The following is a 15,070-nucleotide window of genomic DNA, read 5'->3' as shown; positions in this document are numbered from 1 at the left end:
GCTGCATAGCAATCCATGGAAAAATAATAGCCAGTGTGAGGGCAACACTGCCCCTTGGCAAAGGCGATGGAATTCTGAATAGAAGAATTATAGGATTAACCAGGTCAAAAAGGACCACGGCAAGTCCAGCCTTCTCTCTAAACAGGTTCAGTTAAACCAGACTGTCCGGGAGCTCAGCCAGCTGAGAGTATCTCTATGGACAGAAATGTTTGCAAGCTCCCCAAACCAACACAGAACATTTATTTTCTGGGAAAACCCAGCAGCATCTCCTGCAGGGATTCATGACTGGGCCTGGTTAAGGCTTCCTTCATCAAGTGTGTGTGAGAAAATACATTGCTTGGACAAAATTTTAAGGGAGAGCTTTTCAATTCTGCAGTAAATGTAAAGAAAGATTGACACCATCACATTCAATGCTCCAAGAGTAACTTGAACCCATTGCCCCTCACGTTTTCCATGTGACTCCTAAAAAGGCAGCCTCCATCTTTTCAGCCACTATTTAAATATTTATACACTGACCACATCCAGCAGGACACCTTATGATTGCTGGATTTCAGCAGATAAACCTGATAAAACTGCCCCTGTACCAGTTAATTAGGATGTAGAAAGTTCAAAAAGTATAGCTAAAAAAATAAAAGGCTAAGTAGCTATAGATCCAATATGCAGCTCCAGGTCCATCCCCCAAGGAAAAGCTGTATTGGACAGTTATATTAAAACAAACAAACAAACAAATGCCTTAAAATTAATCTGAGTTGTGCTTTGTACAGATTTGGAGGGAGTTCAAAAGATAAATACAAAAATTATCAATAATCTGAAAAGGCCTTTGATGAAGATAAACAATCACTGTTCCCACTGACAGCCTCACACACCCAGAAAAAATACCGCAGAGTAGATTTGTTTGTTTGTCTGAACTAAGAGTTTGCATTCATTTTTTTCCCTAAATCATGCATTTAGAAACAAATCCATGGAAATAAATTGAGATCCTGGATGGTTTTCCTTCTTCCCCTCTTTTTCTGTCATTTAAAATATATGGTTCAAGCACTTCATGAAAAATACTCTTCACCACATTTCCTCAGGACTATAAAATTTCATTTTTATGGGGTAAACAGAGACAGAGAGATTACATTATTTGCCCAACATTGTATATAAAACCAACAAATGAGCTGAGATTACCTTCCCAGAGATTTTCTTCTAAACAATTCACAGGACAATATTTTACACCAGCCCGGAGGCATCTGAGATGCTGCTGAAGGCAGCATTTTTGGGTACTCTTTGGGTATCCTGGCCCTGAATCCCCTCTTTTTGTACCAAAGCCAGGCATATTTATACAATCACCTCAAGTCCAATATTTCTCCAGCACTAATAAAATCCCCAGACCAGGAGGAGACAAAGCAGGAGACATAGAGGACTGTGGAGGAGCTGTCAAGAGTGCAGGGCATTTAGCTGTGGCTGTGTGCCAACCATTGTCCACCTTGGCTGACTCTGCAGAGCCAACCAAGTGTCCACACGGTGCTTGTGTGGGGCAGCCCGGCCTCCAGCATCCCAGGTAATGGATTAAAGCTGTTCAGTGAGGGAAGGCCTGCAGCTCTGGCTGTGATTGTCCCTGGAAAAACGTGTTTTGAGACTATGACAAAGTCCAATGTTTAGAAAAAAAATAAAATGAATAGAATTATTAGGGTGGGAAAAGACCTCCAATATCATCATGTTCAACCTTCAGTCAAATACCACTGTGCTCACTGAACCATATTGTGAAGCGTCACATCTATGGATTTTTTGAACACTTCCAGGGATGGTGACTCCACCATTTCCCTGGGGAGCCTGTTGCAATGCTTAACCACTCTTCCAGTACAGAAAAATTTCCTCATATACAACCTGGAGCAGCTTGAAGCTACTTCCCCTTGTCCTATCTGATAGTTCATGTTATTTCCTTCCTGAATACATTTGTTTTCTGTATTATTAAACAAAGCAAAATGTATAAAGCACTTTCTAAATAATAACATTTGAAACAGGGCTCTGGATTAGAAAGTGAGAGAGAGAAAAAGACAGAAGGTACAAAGCCTATTGAAAGAAAGGTCAAAGAGATAGGAAGCACAATGAACAAGTGGCAGTTGAAACAGTTACCATTCATTCAGGTGAACAGGACCCCTTTAGGTTTTTAAATCACCAGAGGAGGGGCTATTGGCTCTTCAAAACAGAAGGCCAGTCCCTTAGGCACCGCCAAAATGCACCTTCTGTCCCTCATCAGCCATGGTCTGGGAGCTGAGGCCAAGGTCACAGCAGATGAGCTGATGGTGGGAGCTGGGCAGAGCAAAATGTGCCAGGCCCAAGAGAGCAGTCACACTCAGCTGCCTAACACAGAGCAAAGCACAAACAGTAAACAAATAGCAAAGCACAAATAGCAAACATTTCACTTATGATTCCCACTCTGTTAACATCACAGGTCACCCAGTGCCTACTGAGAGTTGCACAGTGTCTTTCTAATATTCACATACCAGAACTGAGAGAAGACAGTCACTGAGTAGAGCACTGCTCAGGTTTCCAGCCCTCCTCAATCCCAATTGCCTACACCTGCAGCTCTGTCAACAGCTGTGCTGCTCCTGAGACATTTCTTCCCGGCACCTCCTCCTTCCAAAGCCTGGACTTTTGTTCTTCCCCTTTTCCCTGCTTCTACCCAGCAATGCAGCCCTGCTCTCCTCTGTGCCTGGGCACTCTCTCCTGCTGCTGCAGGTCCCTGCACTCCCACCTTTTACTTTCTGAATCATGGGTGAAGAAAAAAAAAAGGCAATTCAGAACTGCTGCGGACAAGCAAGTGAGAAAAAGCAGTGGTGAGAGGCCGAGAGCAGCCCCAGGAGGCAAGGCAGAGGAAGCCTGGGGCCGGCAAGGGAGGCTGCACTGTGGGCGCCCGCCTCGAGAGCCCTGCGTGGTTTCACAGCTTCAAGCCCCTGGCTCAGGCCCAGCTCCAGCTCTCCTGCACAGGACAGCAAACTCGGCTTCAGCCACCTGCCCACACTGCCTGCTGCTCCAGTCCTGGAGAGACACAGGGCTCCCAGAACCACATCCAGACACAGTCGCCCTGCTCCAAAACATGACACGAGGGAGGGATGCTGCACGCCAAAGCTGGCTGTGGTCCAATCCACAGGGCTGGCCCAATGCAGACAGTATCAATGGGGACCAGCTGAACTGAATCCCTGGAACATGGCCTGGACCCTTGAAACGTGCCAGAACATTTCTTTTTAATAGGATTTTCCTCCTCCGATGTTTTTAGTGTGCATCTGGATTGGGTTAGACCATGATTCCTGATGATAGTTTGAGAAATACAGACCGTAAAAGCTGAATTACTTGTAAATCCAGATCACATCTGTCTACCATAAATTTTTTTCTGTCCCATGGGCCTTATTAAGTGATTCATTTAAGGGTTTTACTTTTAGGGGTTACCAAAATTCAGTAACACAGCTATAAATGAAGCGTTTTATCTTCCTGGAAACCGAGTTTCTCAGTGAAGCCCATGAAAACCAATCCCAGCACAAGAGATTTATTGATGCAACTGTGGTTACATACAAAGGTGTTTAAAGGCAGATCCTGCAGGGCCTTCTCCCAACAGCCCAGAGCTGCCAGAGCTGCTTGCTGGGCAGCTTTTCACAGACACCACCATGTTCTGCCAGCAGTGATCCCTGTAACTCTGGATGATGCTGGGTGTGATGGGTCTTGCCTCACTGCTGCTGTCTGAGAGCAAAATTCTGAACCCAAGAGAGCTCCCTGGGCTCAGGGCAGAACCAGGAGAGAGATGAGTACCCTGCATGGTGCTTCACTTCAAGTGTACACAGGCCTGCAGCTGAAAGGACAGCCCAGACGAAATGCCTACCAGTTAGCCAGCTAAAATTATTACAGATACATTCTTTATGAACAGGATTATCTGTCATGGGGTTTGTTTATATTTATATTTTTCTATGGGTTTTACTCATAGATAGAAACAACTAACAAACCTGTGACCCTTCAGAGATGAAGAAGCAGAGGCCAAATTCTCCTTCACTTGCAGAAGGCAGAGGCTCAATTAATTTGTCATCAATATTCCATCACATATTTGTGAAAGACAGCATGGCCCAAAGCAAAGCTCGTGTGGCCTAGAAGTTCAGCATTAGAGTTGGTTGTTGTGGAGGAAACTGCTGCTACGATCAGGATTCAGGTTACAAGTCCAAATGTTGGGCAGCCCAAATAATTGCATTTAAAAAGGAAAGTATTTTAGGCCATTAGCTTCCAATTTTTTTACACCAATGAATGTTAGCCCTATGGAAAGTCAGGGTAAAGCATTTTAGGATTCTTGTGAGCCCTTCATACTCTTTTTTTTAGGATCCCTTTCAGGGAGGCACTAACACAAAGTTCAAATAATTCAAGTTTCCCTCCAATTTAATTGGAAGAAATAGAGTCAAAAGAAGGAAAATATTATAATGCCACAAGGGATTAAACATTGGTGTTCCTGTCCATGGCAGGGGTTTGGAACTAGATGATCTTTAAAGTCCTTTGCAAGCCAAATTTTTCTATGATTCAATGATCATCTAGCACATCATGGAATAAAGACTCTAACAAAAAAGTCCAGGGTACTGTAACAGGAGCAATACATCTCCAGCTGCTGTTTGATATGTGGGAAGAAGAAACATATCTATCTTTTCAGTCTGAAGGTGGAGAAGATTAACTTTGAATATATAATTAAATAAGGCAGCCTTTCACCCTCCAAATCCTTCCAGAGCCTCGTCAGAAACAGAAAGGAGGGGAGTGCCTTGCTCATCTCTGGAAGGGGACTCCTTGCTTCATCAAAACAGTCAGTCATTCTCAGAAAAAGCAACTGCTTTCACTTCTCACTTTAGCAAGGACTCGATGCAAAGGGCTTTCCTGAAGCAAGCCTGGTGTTGCCTCCTAGAGACAGCAAACCATGCACAGGGCAACTGCAGATGTGGATATCCAACAAGCTGGGCTGACAGCTGCAAGCTGTGCAGCTCTTTCAGCTTTTGTAGGGGGTTTAGATTAGGCATATGTGCTTTTACTAGACCCATCTTCATCAGGGGCAGCAAAAGTTTAATCCAGTTAATGTAAAAGGTGTTCCCCGCTGTAAATTTTCTGGTGTTTAATTCAATCTGGTGTTGAGTGTACAAAGAGGCAAGAATTATTATTCAAATGCTTCTAGGTCACATAGCCTTTCCCTTGCCCTACCAACTCTGTCTCACAGCAGTAACTCACCCCAGACTGATTTACTATCATGTGGCCTTTTCATTCCAGCTCCTACAACCCCGTGCACATGATGGAGGACCACATAAAAGAATTGAGCCTCCTTGTCTCCCTGGGAATCCCAAAGAGACTTCACAGCTGCAAGGCTGAAGGAAGAGACACCGAGTTAGGCACAAGATACTGCTGATCACAATCAGATGTGTTTCTCTGCTCAGTGAGTACTTCTCAGGGTGGCAGACATTTCCCTAAGTACTTTAAATTAGTGTTTTTAAGTTAGACTTTACAGCTAGCTCACAGCTCATGGCTCCAGTAATCAAATCTACCGCTAACATGAAGAACAATTCCCAACCAGGAGATTTATAAGGCATTCCTACTCGCTTTTATCCTAGTTTCAAACTTCCAAAAGTAATTAAGCCCAGGTGGGCTGTCCCACCTGCTGGGAAATGGTGGGAACTGAATGCAGAGATGCACAGGCCCAGCAAGAGCCTCACCAGGGCTGGTGTTCCAGCCTGAGCTTGATTGCAAATACCTTGATTTGCTGCAAGCAGAGCAGTAAAAAATCCCTGTCAAGAATACAAGTTAAGGGTGGAGATGCTGGAGGGGGAATTGCAGCTACAAGGAGGCCATTTACAGAGAGCGGTCAGCCCATGAGCAATTCCTTCCCCTGCAGCCAACATGCACCAAAGCTGGGACAGTGACAGGAGCCATCCCTGATGTATGCTCAAAGCCATGCCTGGACACTCATCACTGCTAATCTTACTGGAATCTAATTAGGGGTTTTTTTCCTTTTCCTGGGATCAATTTCTACCTGAACTCACAGACAGCACCAGATCTAACTAGCGCCAAAGAGCCGGAGTAAGGAAGGACACCAAACCCCAGCAATGAAAGCCATCCACTTTTCTAGGTTAAGTTCATAGCAACGCTTTTCAAAACCCAGGTAGCTGTCACTCAAGTCTTTCAAAACATTTCTCATACAATGTTTTTCAGCAGATAAATGACTGAATCAATGGCAAGGTAGACATACAAGGTGGGAAAATGGTGGGAAGCCTGCAAGATTTACTTTAGCAGGACAACTAGGAGCAGACTGTTTTAAGGCTAGCAAAGCCTCAGGATATTTTCACTGCAATACCCACTTGCAACGAGGCTTCTGAGGGTGAAGAAATTCCTAGCGAAGCTTGGTGTCAAGGAGGGAAATAGTTAAATCATCTGCAGATGCAGTGGGCAGGAAGGAGGTTGCACCAACGGCTGAGGCTCTAAACCCTGCAGTAGCTGCACGCACGGGAGGGAGAGGTTTCAGAGCAGTGCCCTGCCACTGACCCACTTAGTGGGGAGATGTGTGTGTCATGTCCTGCCCCACCAGAGGATGCACAGGCCAAAAAAACCTCTCCTGTGCAACAGCAATTTATACACAAATTAGAGAGAAAGGGTGATTAAGGGTTTGTGTTAATATTAATTCCCTGCATGTCTTTCTTGCAGCATTCTCAACAAAGCTTAGCAATAATTAAGACCACTGAGGGACATTCCACTCTGAAAAGAGCACATGAAGCATTTCACAGGCCTCATTAAAAAGAGCAAATGGATGAGCTCTCACAAAATGGAAATATCACAACAAACTTTGCCTGGGTCCTCGATGGACTCCTTCAGCAAAGGGACTCAAACAAACCCTAACTCCTTGGAATCACACATTCCACTTGAAAAAAGAAAAGAAATTCCTTCTTCCACCTCTGAAATGCCCTTCCTCTGATTTGGGAGCATTCACATTTCTATAGCATGTAGCAACTATGCAGCTAAAATTTCATTGCAGAGGAAAGCCCTGCTGAAGAGAAAGGGCTTTGTCAAGGATTTGCAGGTGGGTCAGGGATTTATTTATCCCTGTTAACACCTCACTGCTGAGGCTGTGCTCCTCTATCAGGTGACAAAACTATGACTGGTACATCTCCACTGCTGCATTTTATTAAGATCGACCTGAGGGACTACACCCATCTTTAGAAAGCCTTGTCTCAGGTGGCATTACAGGATAAGGGGAAAGCAAAGTGCTGTATTTTGAAACACACCTTCTCACACATAGGTAGGAAATTGCAAGAATGAAGAGCTTATATATAAATTTTGACTGGAATAAAGACTGTTAGAAAGCAATACATTCCAGTGTGGGGTGGGAGAAATAGGAAGAAAGAATTTCCTTATCATTAATGACTTTATGTAACACCTTTATTTCACCAACTATAAGATAAAACTAATACATTAGCTGTCAAAAATACTGAAGTGCTCTCAAAAGCTCAGGCACTGGAAGCTGGTACCTACTTAATTGCTTCTCTATGGAAACAGACTTGTAGGAAAAAAAATCCAAAAACCCAAGGAAAAGGACCCCAACCTCTCATCACAAAGAAAATTTCCTGTTTATCTATACTATGAGTTCAAACCGTTCTATGGCAGTATTTGGAAGTGAGATTAAGTAATTATGATTTACCCATTGTATGCAACTAATATTAAAATTTGTCAAGTTAATTCCAATAATTACTTGGGAATACATTGAAAATCTGGACAGGTGAGCTATCATGAGTAATTTAAATTAATTTAATTCACAGCATTAAATTTACCCTATTGGTTTTTCTTCAAGATTTTTTGTTAAAATGTTGTCCAGACATTTAGCAAAGAGAAATCTTATTCTGTTGCTTATGACTAGACTTAGTTTAGTTTTGTTTTTCTGGAGGATTGGCACAACTGTTTCAGAGGCTTTAGATCCCTTGTATTTATTCTTTCCATCTTAACATAGACAAGCAGCTCTCAGCCACTTACCAGATCTATTTTACAGAACAATTCTGTTCATACCCTCAAGTTTCAGAGCACCTATCTGAAGCAGCCACTTGAGATGGGATATTATGTTGTCTCTGATTTTTCTCACTCCAACTAATTTTGTAAGTGTAGAATCATGCACTTGTACTGCCACTGCATTCATCTAATTGCTTGTCAGCCTGATAAAACATGTTCCTTTTAAGATCTTTAATGCTGCTTCTAAAATGGATGAAAATTTTGAAATTGTGTTTACTTTTAAACAGGCCCTCTCTCCCACAAAAAGCCAGATTGGGAAGCCTCTGGGATATGGAGAGAGATAAAAAGGCTGTGTAGAAACTGTATTTGTTTGCTTTCTGTGTGCAGCTGAGATGGATTTAGAATGCAAAGGAAATTTATATGAGCTCCATTTTTCATAGCACTGAGAGCTTAGGTCAGCTTTATTGAAAGCACAGTTTGGGAAAGTGCAGTCACAGAACTACTGGATGGAGTGAAAAATTGCCAAGTGATCAAATGCCCACAGAAAATAAATTTTCTCCTAAAAGGATCCTTAGTGTTTAATTTACTTTTTGTGCTCCGTAAGAAAAATCTTTCTTCTACTTCTATCCATTGCAAGTTTTTCTTGCCATGGAACCCTTTATTGTGTATCGTACTACCTAAAATACTTGACAAAAAACTGGGTAGCCAGAAAATGCATGGGTTTGTACAGGACAAAACACTCTCCTCCGTTAATACAAATGCTTTTCTGAGATTAGTTGTGATGAATCCATTGTTCATTCACATCTGGACTTGGTGTGTATTCCTAATAGGATAGAGGGGAAGAGGGAAGGTACCGGGGACCCTATTCAAGGTGCTTTGCAGTGGCCTCATCTGTGCCGCCGGGAGTTTCTGGCATGTGCAAGCCCGGAATTGATCTCATTAAGCAAAGTGCTATCCCACAGAATTAGCCACTAGATATGCATTAATTATTTCAATCTATCCTCTGAAATCCATTTGGAGAAGCTGCCCTACTCTTATAGAATAAAAAAGGGAAGCTGTGGGAGCCAATAGCACTCACGAGGAATGTGCTGGGGTTTATCGCGTCCAAACGGAGGAAGAAACTCAAGTGAATGTAAAATTTCCTGGTTTTCTTCCCAGTAAAGAGCAGATTTCAAAATGGGTGGATTCATTCCCCACATCATTGATTTCAAATTAGCAAAGGCCATTTAATTCAATGAGGTTTAGCCACAGAGCAGACACACGCACACCTTCAAAGATGCACAAGAAACAGGGAGTGTGCATCTATAATTCAAATATAAATGCAAATGTTTTTTCTCACACACTATATTTCATTATACAAAAATATTTACTCAATCTAACAAATTAAAATTTGGAGATTATACTCTACACAATTTTTTTCTGGAATATAAACTTTTTCATTACTCTTTAAATTCACTGTATTCTACCCTGCTTTTGGAGTAACCTAACAGTTGGTTCTTCTGCAATTCATTTTCACATGTCTAAAAAAAAAAAAAAAAAGAAAACATTGCCTCTGAACCCTTTAATTTAAAAAGTATTATTTTTCTAGAAATATTTCCCATATCTGTATTTCTGTTTTATCAACTAAAATTATCAGTGGTTTACTCCAAGGGCATTGCAACATTGCAAGAACTACATTAGAATTATTTACTACAAGGCAAAAGAGCAGGAAGGACTGGATGGTTCAGCTCATTGCACAGCACCAAATATATATATTTACTCTCAAAACATTTCTGCATTTCCACTGAAAAAGAGCACAGCACATGTACAAAATAGAAAGTCTGCACATAAAACAAAAGAAGTCTGGCTTTGTGACCTGCTCTACCTAATACTGTTTAGGATGTAAAACTGGTTCACCGAAAATGATGGAAAAATAAAATCACTATGTATTTCCTCTGTCAGTCAACTTTTTGCTTGGACAGGACAAAAAAAAAAAAAAAAAAAAAAAAAAAAAAAAAAAAGTAATTTTCTAACCGATTCCATGCACCTGAAATTTATTGAACTGAATTTATGCAACGACATCCATTGTCACATAGTGGGTTTTTATCTAAATTAAATTATATAGGGATGTAGATACAGCTACAGAGCAAACATTATCTTAATTAATTTCATTTCATAAAGATACATTTAATTTCATATGCTGGGAAAAAACAATGAAACCTAAACAGCGAAACCATAAGCAAATCTGCATAGACCGTAGACAATATTATTTAACCAAACTAGTGCCACAAGCCCCCTGAAGACAAATTTCCCTACTAGCAAGACCCATCCTCCTCCAGTGTCCCACTGACTGTTAAATATCTCACTCTTGTAAGTTTATGACCAGGAAAAAGTCCCTAGAAGAGAAAAGGCCTGACCAGCAGGGACAGAGAAAATCTGTTATTTTATTATCATGATAACAATGGGTGACCCAAACACTACGGTTTTCAGACATAGTTTACAACAATAAAAGCAATTTCTTTTCTCGGTAACATTCCTAACACTGTCATAATGGTGGCAGCATAAAAGGTGAAAAAATACTTGTAAAATCCTTTGCAAAATTATTATGTACTCTTTAGAAGCAGCAATTGAGTGACAGTTTTATGCTGCTATTTACAATCTAGGTAAAGCTAAATAAAGTATAACACTGAACATACTGCTTCACTTAAAATTCTCAGCTGACTGCGACACAGAAATACCCGCCTGGTGGGCTGTTCAGAGATTAGTATTTCTGCAGTTTTCAAGAGATTAAATTTTGCAGCTGGTTATGTTGTCTGCAGAATAACCCAATAGCAGATCTTGGGCATAGTTAGAATTCCTGCCCAACCAATTTGTAATTCAAGACACAACTGTGTAATTAAGATTTTTAAAAAATCGTATTTCAAAAGTAGTGGTACTTTCAGTTTTTTGGGAAGTGTCAGTAAGTCATGTTTAAAAACAAAACAAACTCTGCCATTTGAATTTCTTTTAGCAGAATACTGCAATTGTCTGTTTGCATACAGAGTTGCTTCTAATCAGAAATATCTTCTTCTGCAAACTCAGAAAGATCAAGCTCTAACTGGCAGATGGACAGCTTAAATTTTATCATCCAGAAAGTTACCCAGCAGTGCTGAAATCAATAATAAAAACTCTAAATAGTGTCATTAACACATGTGGAACAACTTGTGAACTCTTGACTCTCAGAAACCCTGACTGACTACTGATTTCCACAGAAATGTTTTGTGCTTATTCTGTTGTGGTGGAGTCTGATGGCACCAGCATTTTCATGGAAATAATGCACAGTCATTTTGCTCAATAACTACTCACTTTACAACTGAAGAAGCAAAATTTATATCCTTATCTTCAGTCAAGATTTGTATTTTATTTTTGTTACTGACCAGAAGTGTAAAAGTGAAAAGGCCAGTTCCACAGGCTGCTTGCAATATTACAGAGAATTTAGCATTATACTACCAGTTGTTTTTGTCCAAGTTCCTCAATTCACAAATGCACCACTAGGTCAAAAGAGAACCCCAGCAGTTTCTGCAAAAACTATGCCTGGCTTTATTTTAAAATATCCTTTTTAACCTTATTAGGTCATGTAGGAATCAAAATCTATAGCACAAGCATGGAGATGATTGTAAGGTGTTGAATTCAAATGATCCCACTCAAACAACTGCTGCACAAGCTTCCTGAGTACTTGTCAAAAGGCCAAGAAAGTGCTTTTTATGCAGACAGTCTTAATGGTGGGAAATGATCGAAAACAAAGTGATGTCATCAAATTATTTTCTATAGTTACAAGAGTGTTCCGTGCTGTCCTATTTGAAAAATCAGTGTGTGCTGTAAAAAGTTAGAGCACGAGCAAGTACTTGCAGTGTAATGGTGTTCTCAATGCTTGTCAGGAAAGTTCAGGGAGGAACAGAAAACCCGGAGCCATGACATCAGCCAAGGACACTCTTTTATGTTTGCTGCCCCCCTGGGCATTGCACACCAGACACTCTCCAGGCTGGTTTAAATAATGGCTTTATAGCCACAGTTAAGGAGAGAATGACTGCTTTATTATCCTTCACAGACAGATAAATCACATTTCTTACACCTACCCAACTGGCTCACCTCTGTGTTACAGCTTTCCATCCTGACCACTAATTGTCCTTTGATCAGGTTTTGTTAATGATGCACTCCTCTTGGTACACACCAGACCACAGATACCATATGACTTACCTTTGCCTTTCTTTTACATTCTGGATGTGCAGTACTTTGGTCAGAAAAGATCAGGTCTGTGTTTCAGCATGGACCATACTAATCAGGGTTTGATGGCACGCTCTCAGAAAAACAAATGCATTTTCTTGCTCCAGCACCTTGCTGCTGCATCCCGGTGCAGCCCCAGAAAATCCCCCATCATTTACCACAGAGCAGCTACACAAAGCCAGCCAGGCCATTTCAGGAACTGCTCAGGAGCTGTTTGCCCAGCAGATCACCTGTGATTTTTCTTGTTTATTCTGGCCTGCCAAGGGGTAGGACATGGGCTCAGTGGAGGAAGAAGCCGTCTCCCTGTATGCTCCCCTCCAGCAGTGCACAAGCTGGCTCCGGGCCCCATTGCCACAACACAAGGTGGCTTCTTCTGTCAGAAAGAAGAAGCTTCTCCGTCCTTTTTGTATCTTCGGTCAGGTTAACATCACTAATTGTGTTTATTTTTTTCTTATTCCTTTCCTTCTACTTTTCTTCCTTGTTCAAAACATCTGATTTCTAGGAGACCTTTGAGTATTTTGAAGATGTGGCTACAAAGCTGATTATGAAATGGCTTGAACATTTTATACAGATTTGTTCCCCTGCTGAGACACTCTTGGGAGCCGTGCTCGCCTGCCTGACAGCAACCACAAGATCCATGCCCACGGAGTCCCTTTCACTTATAAACTGTGATAACAAAGCCAAGCTCCTGGTTCCTCACTCATGCACATCCTGGCCCCCTCAAACCTCAAAGTGCAACGTGACGCTTCCCTTCGACAGATACGGATCTACCCCCCACACACCGCCCCGGCAAAAACACATCTGAGGCTCTCCTGAGCTCAGACAGCCAATGCCAGGTGTGTCTGGGAAAGCACTTGCTCAGAGCAGCTGAAAACTCCTCTAACTGAGATAGAAATTGTTACTTCAAAATAAGGTAAGTGTAGGAGCAGGCTTTATAATTTCAGGGCTCTTTGGCCTCTCTTTTTTACAGCAGGAATTAAAAAAACCAACCAATCAAACAAAAAAAAGGGCAGCACCTTATGTCTGGGTCACAGGTATTGTTTTCCCAAACTTGGGACCTTAAGCAAGCAGTCCTCTGAGAAGCACACGAGCAGCCCTGGGGACAGGTGACCCCACAGATGCAAGAAGCAGCAGCAACATCTGGGATCAGTGTCCCATGGCAGACCCTGCAGAAAGACTGCACAGGCTTTCAACCCACCGAAGAGGCGTCACACCAACCCCACTATGCAGCATGAGCAGGGACTGCTTTTCCTTTGAAGTACCTGGCTCCAAAGGAAGCCCTTTTGACACCCTCCAGGCAATATGTGTATGACACCATCTTACACAGAAATACTTTTTTTTTTTTTTAAAGTTAAAAGGTGGTGAAAAAGGTTGTTTGTTTGTTTTCAAAACATGACTGTCTTTGAGGGAGTTACTGCATTCATCCATGAAATGGGACATGCCTGCAGAGCTCAGTAGAGAGGACCCAATATCTTGACCCAGAATGTCCTGCACCTCTGCTGCCTGAGCTGGAAAATTTGGCTCTCAGCATATCCTGGGAGCTTAGACAAAAAAGAAAAAGACAACACTAAATGATCTTGTGTTATTGTGCCAGACTAAGGCTGCAACAGGGCAGTGTTAAGACCAAATGCTGCCAGACAGGCTAAGGCAGAAAGGGAAGGTAAGGTGACAAGTTGTTTTTCCTTCTTCCATTTTTTTTTTAAAGGCAAAATATCTTTTTTTTTTTTTTTTTCTCAGAAGACAGCTTTGACTCTGGATTCAAAATTGCCAGACACAAAACCAAATTCACATCCATATGGAATAACCACTGATACACAAACTCTCCTCTTTTATGAGGGGGACAATGAATTGCAGCATGAATTTTCTGAATATTTCTTGCCAACTCCCACTCCTTCATAATGAACAACTGGAAAGTTTCAATCTGAATAATTGACTTTATAGATTTAGGGAAAAACAAGTCAATATACTATGACAAAGGGCAAAAAAAGCCCTATTTGTGCTCTCTGAAATATACTGTATTGGCTCCTGTGAGCAAGCAACAAAACAGTTTGTCATTATGAAGTTAGGCTATATCTTTCTCATACAAAATACAAATTGTAGGTAATCACAAAATACAGTGCTGCTCACAGAGGTGTGGTATTTTAGAACTTCTGATATTAGTTGCTGCCAGAGATGCAAAAGCATCAAAATATCTGTATTTAAGGTTTACTTCTAATTCAAGAACATTTCGCCCCTTCATTCCAAACACGTGCTGGAGTTGGAATAATCAAAATAAAAATCTATACTGAACTTTCGATAAACATCTTCAATTTGACAACGTTGGTATTGCCTTTGCCCCATTATTTTGCATTTATGTAGCCTCAGAGCACTCTCCTCCTGAAGTGACTATTGATAAGCCAGTGACAGATACACTGAAAGAAATACAGATATAACAGGATTCCCTTCCTGCCACCTTCCAAAGCTGCAGGACTTGGCTAAATCAGTCATGCTCTTCAGTTTAAGTGAGCACCTCAAACTTTTGGGTTCACCCATGGCCATTTTGTCTCACTTAGGTGCAACGTGCTCGCTGTCTTTCCCTTCCACATAAATAAAGGTGCAATACCATAGACCAAGGGTGTATGTACATATATTCATGGATACACCACATAACCCTCACACACATTTTTATATGTGTGCCTATATCTACATGCACTCACCCAAGCCATTTCTTCTGTCTGTGGAAAAGAAGAGTAAGCAGCTTCGAATGGATTCATAAAAACAGACAATAACATATTTTCCACTCGAGCGGAGAGGAACTACAGATTCATTTATAATTTTACTCCTCTATTTAAAGGAAGAGACC

The 15,070-nt window shown here is 41.4% G+C and overlaps 1 protein-coding gene across 2 annotated transcripts in view; it reads right to left on the bottom strand.

Annotated features, from left to right (window-relative positions):
• CD247 (CD247 molecule) overlaps positions 1-15,070 on the bottom strand; it is a 55,443-nt gene that overhangs the window by 13,166 nt on the left and 27,207 nt on the right. The window lies entirely within an intron of this gene.

The sequence above is a fragment of the Motacilla alba genome, chromosome 1 (assembly GCF_015832195.1).
Source record: "Motacilla alba alba isolate MOTALB_02 chromosome 1, Motacilla_alba_V1.0_pri, whole genome shotgun sequence".
Classification (NCBI taxonomy): Eukaryota; Metazoa; Chordata; class Aves; order Passeriformes; family Motacillidae; genus Motacilla; species Motacilla alba.
This window is presented reverse-complemented; position numbering and strand designations above follow the sequence as displayed.